This window comes from Kogia breviceps, chromosome 3, assembly GCF_026419965.1.
Source record: "Kogia breviceps isolate mKogBre1 chromosome 3, mKogBre1 haplotype 1, whole genome shotgun sequence".
Taxonomy (NCBI): domain Eukaryota; kingdom Metazoa; phylum Chordata; class Mammalia; order Artiodactyla; family Physeteridae; genus Kogia; species Kogia breviceps.
Genome location: NC_081312.1, coordinates 127,442,915 through 127,455,594, shown reverse-complemented (window position 1 = coordinate 127,455,594; position 12,680 = coordinate 127,442,915).

Sequence of the window (12,680 nt, the reverse complement as noted above, 5' to 3'; positions counted from 1 at the left end):
ACTACAAACAATAAATGCTGAAGGGGTTTTAGAGAACTCTGTTCCCTCTGTCTGCGGAGGACATGTCTAGTTGTAACAGCCAATAATGAGAACAGAAAGGAGCTGCGTTTTCAATTAAAAATTGAGCCACCCTTCCATCCAGAACACCCACAGCCGAGCCTCTCACCTGAGAAGACAGGCTGCAAGAGCTGCACTCCACGAGTTTTCACAGTAGCCAAAGACACCGAAGCAACCCAAATGTCCATCAACAGATGAATGGATAAGAAGAGCTGGTCCGTGGACACAGTGGACTATTAGCCATGGAAAACAAGGAAACACTGCTCTTTGAGGCACCCGAGATGAGCCTAGAGATCATCACAGAACATGAGTTAAGTCGGAAAGCAAAAGGCATACCGTATGACATCACCTATAGGCGTTATCTAACAGCTGACACAAATGAACATATTTCCACAAAGAAAGACACTCACACACTTAGAAAACAAACTAAGCTTAAGTAAAATGAAAGGTGGGGGGAATGGATAAATTAAGATTAGTGTCACCATATGTGTACAAATACGTATTAAATATATATATCAAACAGACCGACCATATAGCAAGGGAGGTCACCAGAACAGTCTGCAATAATTTACATGGGAAGAGGATCTGTACAAGAATATCTATATCTATATCTATATCTATATCTATATATAGATATATATATATATATATAAAACGTACAAATGAACCAGATTCTGTACATATAGGACCAACAGTATTCTAATCATTACCCCGATTTAAACAAATTAAAAGAGCGAACAAGAAGTAATGTGACATACACTTCTGGGGTTTTTTCCTGGCACATTCCATTCTAATTGACAACCTGGGAACAGGACTTCCAGAAGGCTCTGCTGCCCTAGTAACCAGATGTGGGAATGTAGCAATGCTGACGCCTTGTGGCCGTTTCCCACAGCAGCAGCTTTAAAGTCAGTGCTAATGGTCACTCAATATTCACACCCATTGCAGGCTTGTAAATGACACCTGCCCTCCAAAACAAAATCCTGGGGTCGAAAATCGACCAAAAAAGTCGAAAGAGGGCAACCTTCCAAGAAGACAATTTCGAGAGGTTTATTGTACTCACGGTTTTTTTTTTTTCTGTTTTTGTTTAACAGAATAAAAAAAGGCGTGGAAAAATGCTGAACCTTAGGAATTATTAGACACGAAAATACACGTTACAATAACCTATCATGTCACACGACTCAGCATGGCCAGCAGCAAAACTTCTGCAAACAAGAAATGCTGACGGGGTGGTGAAGAAATGCGTACCCTCGGTTCTAAGTGGGACGTGGTAAGAGCCCCTAAGGAAAACACAGTGGAGTTGCCTGGAAAGGGTCAACATTGAGCGACCGTTCAATCAAGCATAGCCACTGCTGGGTCTATCACCTGAGAGGATGAGAATCAAAAAGACACGGGCTGGCAATCCTGCAATCCAGCAATGTTTACCATAGCCAACACTTGGAAGCAATGAAAATGCCCAGCCACAGAGGAATGCAGAAAGGAGCAGTGGTCCATGGACACAATGGAAGAGTACTCCAGTGAAAAGTAGAAATTCCATTTTAAAAACAGATATAAGTAAGGAGACATCAGCTTTGGGGGGGTTTCTCCAGACACATCCCACCGTCATTGATAACCGAGGAACACCACTGGCAGGAAGGTCTGCTTCACTAGTTACCAGAGTGGGAAACGCAGAAATGCTGCAGCCCTCTGGCCGTTACGTGCAACGGCAGCTTGAAAACCCGTGCTAATGGTCACTTCGTGTGCACAAGTTCTGGAGGGCTGTCAATGAAACCTGCCCTCAAAATGTCTTGAGGGAGGTAGTGGCCAAAATATTTCAAAAGGCGGCACATAGTTCAAGAAAAGAATGGGATGAGGTAAGCTACACACACAGTTTGAAGGAAAAAAGGACATCCCTGAAAGCTCAATTTCAAGGCTTTATGAGACGCATGCAAATCCAACCACAGAGGTATGGGCTCACACCAGTCAGAAGAACCATCAGCAACAAGACTACCAACAATTCATGCTGAAGGGGTTGTGGAGAAGTGCATACCCTCTAGGTTAAGTGGGACTTTGCCGCCAGCCGCGGCGGGTCCTCAAAGTGTAGCAACAACCGACGAGAGGGGGTAGGGAACTGAACGCACCAAGGTATGGGATCAGAAGGGCACAAGCAACTGACGCTTGCAAGGCAAGTTTAATAACAAAGCCTAGCCGTATATATACCCCTAAAGCAGGGAATTTGCTTCGTCACGCCTTATCGGCATCAGCTGGTTGGTTGGCTTCTCGGCTTAGTCACACCTTATCAGCATCAGCTGTTTGGTTGGCTGCTCGGCTTCTCCCTCAAAGGCACCAATTTCCCCTCCAGGGTTGCTTTTCCTAGCTTTAGGGAACAACCAGGGACTCCCAGTAACTGAGCAGGTCCCTGGAGCGATTTGGCCAAAGGCCATCTCCTTTTGTATGTTCATACCATAAAGTCCAGGATGCATACCAAGGAGAGTACAGTCGGGCCCTGAGGCTTAGGAGGGTCTTAGTGGCGCCTTCCTCAGAGGGCAATGCTCGCCACAGGACTTCACCTGGTAAGAGACACTAATGGGAACAGAATGGAGGTGCCTTTACAAGGTAAACACTGAGTTACGATATGATCCAGCAGGCACACTCGTGGGCCCATAACCTAAGAAAGAAGACAGAAGTGGAAAGACACAGGCAGGCAAATCTGCATTGCAGGAGTATTACAATAGCCAGGACATGGAAGCAACCAGAAAGTCCATCAACAGATGAGTGGACAAAGAAGAACAGGGACCTGAACAGATGGAATATTAGCCAAGGAACAAAAGGAAACAATGCCATCAACAGCACCATCGGTGAGGCTAGAGTTCATCACGCACCTTGCAGTAAGTCACAGAGCGAAAGATACATAGCCTACGATATCACTTATAGGTGTTCCCTGAAAATTGATATCACTGAAGATATTTCCACAGAGAAAGGCAATCACAGATGCAATAAACAGATTTATGGTTCACCCATGGACAGGTGTGAGAATTGTGTACATTAGGAAATTGGGTTTAAGAGAGAGATACAAACACAGGTGAAATACAAAATCACCAAAGGCCTACGGAATACCAAGAGAAGAGTACTCAACATTGTGTCATAAGCTACATGGGAAAAGGATCCAAAGAAGACTAGATACATGTTTATGTGTAAAAGAGCCACATCTTTCACACCTACAACAAGCAAAACATTGTAATCAAACTTGCTGTGAGAAACAATAAACATTGAATTAAAAAACGAACAAGTCAGTCGTGAGGCACAAACATAAGGGGCTTTTTCCTGGCACAGTCCATTCTAATTGACAACCGAGAATACGACTTCCACGGAGGCTCTGTTACCCGAGTAACCAGGTTTGGTAAAGGAGACCTGCTGCCGCCTTGTGGCCGTTTCTCAAAACAGCAGCTTTAAACCCAGTGCTAATGGTCACTTGATATTCAAAATCATTGCAGGCCTATAAATGACACCTGCCCTCAAAAACGATTCTTGGGTCGTCAATCGAGGAAAAAAACTCAAAAGATGTGCACACTTCAAAACGACAATATCAAGAGGCATATTTTGTGCACATTTTGTCTTCTCTTTCTTTCTCTTGTGATAAATAAAAGGGCATGGAAAAATGCTCAACATCAGGAATTAATAAAGCCATGCAAATCCAGTCGACAGAAACGTTCACCCACCGTCGTCAGAATGATCATCAGCCACAGAGTCTACAAAGAATAAATGCTCAAGGTGTTTTAGAGAACTCTGTGCCCTCTAGCGGCCGCTGGGACGTTACCTGGTAACAGCTAGTAGTGAGGACACCGTGGAGGTGCATTGAAAGGTAAAAATTGAGCTAACCTGTAATCGGGTAGGCCCACTGATGGGCCTATCTCCCGAGTAGACCAAAATCAAAAAGACACAGGCTGGCCATCCTGCGCTGCAGCAACATGTACCATCGCCAAGACTTGGAAGAAACCCAAATGTCCATCAACAGAACAATGCACCAAGAAGAAGGGGGCCCATGTGCACAATGGAACATGAGCCACGGAAGAGCATGCAACAGTGCCGCTGGCACCACCGTAGAAGGATCTAGAGATACCCACCCAGAAGGAAGTACGAAAGAAACCGAAATAGAAATATCCTATGACATCACTTATAGCTGTTACTTCAACATTGATACCCATGAAGTCATTTCCAAGAGAAGGCCGTGCATAGATGCAGAAAACCAACTATGCTTAACCAAGTGGAAAGGTGTAAGGAATGTATGAATTTGGATATGGGGGTTTACAGACATGTACTGATACATATGAAATATATAATCACAAAATACCTAAGGAATACCAAGAGAGGTCGACTCAACACTCTGTAATAACCTACACGGGAAAGGATCCAAAGATGAATAGATTGATACATACATATGATGAACCAGATGCAGTACACCTAGAACACACACCACATTTTTATCCAATTGGCTGTGATACTAGATAACAATTAAATTTTAAAAAACACACAAGAAGTAAGGAGATATAAGCTCTTGGGGGTTTGCCCTGACACACTGCACTCTCATTTGCAGCCTACTAACACAATTTCCAGGAAGCCTCTGTTGCAGGAAAACCCAGAGTTGGAAATGGAGAAATGCTGCCGCCTTGTGGCCGTTTCCCGCAAGAGCGGCTTTAAACGCATAGCTATGGGTCACTTAACATTCACAAGGACTCAGGCCTCTAAAAGACACCTGCCCTCAAAAAAAAAATGTCCTGAGCTCGGCAGTGGTGAAAAAAATTCGAAGGAGGCAAATGTGTCAAAGAGATAGTATGAAGAGGTAAGTTTTACTCACTCTTTATCAAAAAAAGCAAAATGGAGAAAAGCTCAACCTCAGGAATGATCAGACTCCTCTAAGCTACAAAAAGCTTTCAGCTCACCCAAGTTAACTACCGTCAGCCAAAAGACTACAAACAATAAATGCTGAAGGGGTTTTAGAGAACTCTGTTCCCTCTGTCTGCGGAGGACATGTCTAGTTGTAACAGCCAATAATGAGAACAGAAAGGAGCTGCGTTTTCAATTAAAAATTGAGCCACCCTTCCATCCAGAACACCCACAGCCGAGCCTCTCACCTGAGAAGACAGGCTGCAAGAGCTGCACTCCACGAGTTTTCACAGTAGCCAAAGACACCGAAGCAACCCAAATGTCCATCAACAGATGAATGGATAAGAAGAGCTGGTCCGTGGACACAGTGGACTATTAGCCATGGAAAACAAGGAAACACTGCTCTTTGAGGCACCCGAGATGAGCCTAGAGATCATCACAGAACATGAGTTAAGTCGGAAAGCAAAAGGCATACCGTATGACATCACCTATAGGCGTTATCTAACAGCTGACACAAATGAACATATTTCCACAAAGAAAGACACTCACACACTTAGAAAACAAACTAAGCTTAAGTAAAATGAAAGGTGGGGGGAATGGATAAATTAAGATTAGTGTCACCATATGTGTACAAATACGTATTAAATATATATATCAAACAGACCGACCATATAGCAAGGGAGGTCACCAGAACACTCTGCAATAATTTACATGGGAAGAGGATCTGTACAAGAATCTATATCTATATCTATATCTATATCTATATATATATATATATATATATATATATAAAACGTACAAATGAACCAGATTCTGTACATATAGGACCAACAGTATTCTAATCATTACCCCGATTTAAACAAATTAAAAGAGCGAACAAGAAGTAATGTGACATACACTTCTGGGGTTTTTTCCTGGCACATTCCATTCTAATTGACAACCTGGGAACAGGACTTCCAGAAGCCTCTGCTGCCCTAGTAACCAGATGCGGGAATGTAGCAATGCTGACGCCTTGTGGCCGTTTCCCACAGCAGCAGCTTTAAAGTCAGTGCTAATGGTCACTCAATATTCACACCCATTGCAGGCTTGTAAATGACACCTGCCCTCCAAAACAAAATCCTGGGGTCGAAAATCGACCAAAAAAGTCGAAAGAGGGCAACCTTCCAAGAAGACAATTTCGAGAGGTTTATTGTACTCACGGTTTTTTGTTTTCTGTTTTTGTTTAACAGAATAAAAAAAGGCGTGGAAAAATGCTGAACCTTAGGAATTATTAGACACGAAAATACACGTTACAAAAACCTATCATGTCACACCACTCAGCATGGCCATCAGCGAAACTTCTGCAAACAAGAAATGCTGACGGGTTGGTGAAGAAATGCGTACCCTCGGTTCTAAGTGGGTCGTGGTAAGAGCCCCTAAGGAAAACACAGTGGAGTTGCCTGGAAAGGGTCAACATTGAGCGACCGTTCAATCAAGCATACCCACTGCTGGGTCTATCACCTGAGAGGATGAGAATCAAAAAAGACACGGGCTGGCAATCCTGCAATCCAGCAATGTTTACCGTAGCCAACACTTGGAAGCAATGAAAATGCCCAGCCACAGAGGAATGCAGAAAGGAGAAGTGGTCCATGGACACAATGGAAGAGTACTCCAGTGAAAAGTAGAAATTCCATTTTAAAAACAGATATAAGTAAGGAGACATCAGCTTTGGGGGGTTTCTCCAGACACATCCCACCGTCATTGATAACCGAGGAACAACACTGGCAGGAAGGTCTGTTTCACTAGTTACCAGAGTGGGAAACGCAGAAATGCTGCAGCCCTCTGGCCGTTACGTGCAACGGCAGCTTGAAAACCCGTGCTAATGGTCACTTCGTGTGCACAAGTCCTGGAGGGCTGTCAATGAAACCTGCCCTCAAAATGTCTTGAGGGAGGTAGTGGCCAAAATATTTCAAAAGGCAGCACATAGTTCAAGAAAAGAATGGGATGAGGTAAGCTACACACACAGTTTGAAGGAAAAAAGGACATCCCTGAAAGCTCAATTTCAAGGCTTTATGAGACGCATGCAAATCCAACCACACAGGTATCGGCTCACACCAGTCAGAAGAACCATCAGCAACAAAACTACCAACAATTCATGCTGAAGGGGTTGTGGAGAAGTGCATACCCTCTAGGTTAAGTGGGACTTTGCCGCCAGCCGCGGCGGGTCCTCAAAGTGTAGCAACAACCGACGAGAGGGGGTAGGGAACTGAACGCACTAAGGTATGGGATCAGAAGGGCACAAGCAACTGACGCTTGCAAGGCAAGTTTAATAACAAAGCCTAGCCGTATATATACCCCTAAAGCAGGGAATTTGCCTCGTCACGCCTTATCGGCATCAGCTGGTTGGTTGGCTTCTCGGCTTAGTGACACCTTATCAGCATCAGCTGTTTGGTTGGCTGCTCGGCTTCTCCCTCAAAGGCACCAATTTCCCCTCCAGGGTTGCTTTTCCTAGCTTTAGGGAACAACCAGGGACTCCCAGTAACTGAGCAGGTCCCTGGAGCGATTTGGCCAAAGGCCATCTCCTTTTGTATGTTCATACCATAAAGTCCAGGATGCATACCAAGGAGAGTACAGTCGGGCCCTGAGGCTTAGGAGGGTCTTAGTGGCGCCTTCCTCAGAGGGCAATGCTCGCCACAGGACTTCACCTGGTAAGAGGCACTAATGGGAACAGAATGGAGGTGCCTTTACAAGGTAAACACTGAGTTACGATATGATCCAGCAGGCACACTCCTGGGCCTATAACCTAAGAAAGAAGACAGAAGTGGAAAGACACAGGCAGGCAAATCTGCATTGCAGGAGTATTACAATAGCCAGGACATGGAAGCAACCAGAAAGTCCATCAACAGATGAGTGGACAAAGAAGAACAGGGACCTGTACAGATGGAATATTAGCCAAGGAACCAAAGGAAACAATGCCATCAACAGCACCATCGGTGAGGCTAGAGTTCATCACGCACCTTGCAGTAAGTCACAGAGCGAAAGATACATAGCCTACGATATCAGTTATAGGTGTTTCCTAAAAATTGATATCACTGAAGATATTTCCACAGAGAAAGGCAATCACAGATGCAATAAAGAGATTTATGGTTCACCCATGGACAGGTGTGAGAATTGTGTACATTAGGAAATTGGGTTTAAGAGAGAGATACAAACACAGGTGAAATACAAAATCACCAAAGGCCTATGGAATACCAAGAGAAGAGTACTCAACATTGTGTCATAAGCTACATGGGAAAAGGATCCAAAGACGACTAGATACGTGTTTATGTATAAAAGAGCCACATCTTTCACACCTACAACAAGCAAAACATTGTAATCAAACTTGCTGTGAGAAACAATAAACATTGAATTAAAAAACGAACAAGTCAGTCGTGAGGCACAAACATAAGGGGCTTTTTCCTGGCACAGTCCATTCTAATTGACAACCGAGAATACGACTTCCACGGAGGCTCTGTTGCCCGAGTAACCAGGTTTGGTAAAGGAGACCTGCTGCCGCCTTGTGGCCGTTTCTCAAAACAGCAGCTTTAAACCCAGTGCTAATGGTCACTTGATATTCAAAATCATTGCAGGCCTATAAATGACACCTGCCCTCAAAAACGATTCTTGGGTCGTCCATCGAGGAAAAAAACTCAAAAGACGTGCACACTTCAAAACGACAATTTCAAGAGGCATATTTTGTGCACATTTTGTCTTCTCTTTCTTTCTCTTGTGATAAATAAAAGGGCATGGAAAAATGCTCAACATCAGGAATTAATAAAGCCATGCAAATCCAGTCGACAGAAACGTTCACCCACCGTCGTCAGAATGATCATCAGCCACAGAGTCTACAAAGAATAAATGCTCAAGGTGTTTTAGAGAACTCTGTGCCCTCTAGCGGCCGCTGGGACGTAACCTGGTAACAGCTAGTAGTGAGAACACCGTGGAGGTGCATTGAAAGGTAAAAATTGAGCTAACCTGTAATCGGGTAGGCCCACTGATGGGCCTATCTCCCGAGTAGACCAAAATCAAAAAGACACAGGCTGGCCATCCTGCGCTGCAGCAACATGTACCATAGCCAAGACTTGGAAGAAACCCAAATGTCCATCAACAGAACAATGCACCAAGAAGAAGGGGGCCCATGTGCACAATGGAACATGAGCCACGGAAGAGCATGCAACAGTGCCGCTGGCACCACCGTAGAAAGATCTAGAGATACCCACCCAAAAGGAAGTACGAAAGAAACCGAAATAGAAATATCCTATGACATCACTTATAGCTGTTACTTCAACATTGATACCCATGAAGTCATTTCCAAGAGAAGGCCGTGCATAGATGCAGAAAACCAACTATGCTTAACCAAGTGGAAAGGTGTAAGGAATGTATGAATTTGGATATGGGGGTTTACAGACATGTACTGATACATATGAAATATATAATCACAAAATACCTAAGGAATACCAAGAGAGGTCGACTCAACACTCTGTAATAACCTACACGGGAAAGGATCCAAAGATGAATAGATTGATACATACATATGATGAACCAGATGCAGTACACCTAGAACACACACCACATTTTTATCCAATTGGCTGTGATACTGGATAACAATTAAATTTTAAAAAACACACAAGAAGTAAGGAGATATAAGCTCTTGGGGGTTTGCCCTGACACACTGCACTCTCATTTGCAGCCTACTAACACAATTTCCAGGAAGCCTCTGTTGCAGGAAAACCCAGAGTTGGAAATGGAGAAATGCTGCCGCCTTGTGGCCGTTTCCCGCAAGAGCGGCTTTAAACGCATAGCTATGGGTCACTTAACATTCACAAGGACTCAGGCCTCTAAAAGACACCTGCCCTCAAAAAAAAAATGTCCTGAGCTCGGCAGTGGTGAAAAAAATTCGAAGGAGGCAAATGTGTCAAAGAGATAGTATGAAGAGGTAAGTTTTACTCACTCTTTATCAAAAAAAGCAAAATGGAGAAAAGCTCAACCTCAGGAATGATCAGACTCCTCTAAGCTACAAAAAGCTTTCAGCTCACCCAAGTTAACTACCGTCAGCCAAAAGACTACAAACAATAAATGCTGAAGGGGTTTTAGAGAACTCTGTTCCCTCTGTCTGCGGAGGACATGTCTAGTTGTAACAGCCAATAATGAGAACAGAAAGGAGCTGCGTTTTCAATTAAAAATTGAGCCACCCTTCCATCCAGAACACCCACAGCCGAGCCTCTCACCTGAGAAGACAGGCTGCAAGAGCTGCACTCCACGAGTTTTCACAGTAGCCAAAGACACCGAAGCAACCCAAATGTCCATCAACAGATGAATGGATAAGAAGAGCTGGTCCGTGGACACAGTGGACTATTAGCCATGGAAAACAAGGAAACACTGCTCTTTGAGGCACCCGAGATGAGCCTAGAGATCATCACAGAACATGAGTTAAGTCGGAAAGCAAAAGGCATACCGTATGACATCACCTATAGGCGTTATCTAACAGCTGACACAAATGAACATATTTCCACAAAGAAAGACACTCACACACTTAGAAAACAAACTAAGCTTAAGTAAAATGAAAGGTGGGGGGAATGGATAAATTAAGATTAGTGTCACCATATGTGTACAAATACGTATTAAATATATATATCAAACAGACCGACCATATAGCAAGGGAGGTCACCAGAACAGTCTGCAATAATTTACATGGGAAGAGGATCTGTACAAGAATATCTATATCTATATCTATATCTATATCTATATATAGATATATATATATATATAAAACGTACAAATGAACCAGATTCTGTACATATAGGACCAACAGTATTCTAATCATTACCCCGATTTAAACAAATTAAAAGAGCGAACAAGAAGTAATGTGACATACACTTCTGGGGTTTTTTCCTGGCACATTCCATTCTAATTGACAACCTGGGAACAGGACTTCCAGAAGGCTCTGCTGCCCTAGTAACCAGATGTGGGAATGTAGCAATGCTGACGCCTTGTGGCCGTTTCCCACAGCAGCAGCTTTAAAGTCAGTGCTAATGGTCACTCAATATTCACACCCATTGCAGGCTTGTAAATGACACCTGCCCTCCAAAACAAAATCCTGGGGTCGAAAATCGACCAAAAAAGTCGAAAGAGGGCAACCTTCCAAGAAGACAATTTCGAGAGGTTTATTGTACTCACGGTTTTTTTTTTTTCTGTTTTTGTTTAACAGAATAAAAAAAGGCGTGGAAAAATGCTGAACCTTAGGAATTATTAGACACGAAAATACACGTTACAATAACCTATCATGTCACACGACTCAGCATGGCCAGCAGCAAAACTTCTGCAAACAAGAAATGCTGACGGGGTGGTGAAGAAATGCGTACCCTCGGTTCTAAGTGGGACGTGGTAAGAGCCCCTAAGGAAAACACAGTGGAGTTGCCTGGAAAGGGTCAACATTGAGCGACCGTTCAATCAAGCATAGCCACTGCTGGGTCTATCACCTGAGAGGATGAGAATCAAAAAGACACGGGCTGGCAATCCTGCAATCCAGCAATGTTTACCATAGCCAACACTTGGAAGCAATGAAAATGCCCAGCCACAGAGGAATGCAGAAAGGAGCAGTGGTCCATGGACACAATGGAAGAGTACTCCAGTGAAAAGTAGAAATTCCATTTTAAAAACAGATATAAGTAAGGAGACATCAGCTTTGGGGGGGTTTCTCCAGACACATCCCACCGTCATTGATAACCGAGGAACACCACTGGCAGGAAGGTCTGCTTCACTAGTTACCAGAGTGGGAAACGCAGAAATGCTGCAGCCCTCTGGCCGTTACGTGCAACGGCAGCTTGAAAACCCGTGCTAATGGTCACTTCGTGTGCACAAGTTCTGGAGGGCTGTCAATGAAACCTGCCCTCAAAATGTCTTGAGGGAGGTAGTGGCCAAAATATTTCAAAAGGCGGCACATAGTTCAAGAAAAGAATGGGATGAGGTAAGCTACACACACAGTTTGAAGGAAAAAAGGACATCCCTGAAAGCTCAATTTCAAGGCTTTATGAGACGCATGCAAATCCAACCACAGAGGTATGGGCTCACACCAGTCAGAAGAACCATCAGCAACAAGACTACCAACAATTCATGCTGAAGGGGTTGTGGAGAAGTGCATACCCTCTAGGTTAAGTGGGACTTTGCCGCCAGCCGCGGCGGGTCCTCAAAGTGTAGCAACAACCGACGAGAGGGGGTAGGGAACTGAACGCACCAAGGTATGGGATCAGAAGGGCACAAGCAACTGACGCTTGCAAGGCAAGTTTAATAACAAAGCCTAGCCGTATATATACCCCTAAAGCAGGGAATTTGCTTCGTCACGCCTTATCGGCATCAGCTGGTTGGTTGGCTTCTCGGCTTAGTCACACCTTATCAGCATCAGCTGTTTGGTTGGCTGCTCGGCTTCTCCCTCAAAGGCACCAATTTCCCCTCCAGGGTTGCTTTTCCTAGCTTTAGGGAACAACCAGGGACTCCCAGTAACTGAGCAGGTCCCTGGAGCGATTTGGCCAAAGGCCATCTCCTTTTGTATGTTCATACCATAAAGTCCAGGATGCATACCAAGGAGAGTACAGTCGGGCCCTGAGGCTTAGGAGGGTCTTAGTGGCGCCTTCCTCAGAGGGCAATGCTCGCCACAGGACTTCACCTGGTAAGAGACACTAATGGGAACAGAATGGAGGTGCCTTTACAAGGTAAACACTGAGTTACGATATGATCCAGCAGGCACA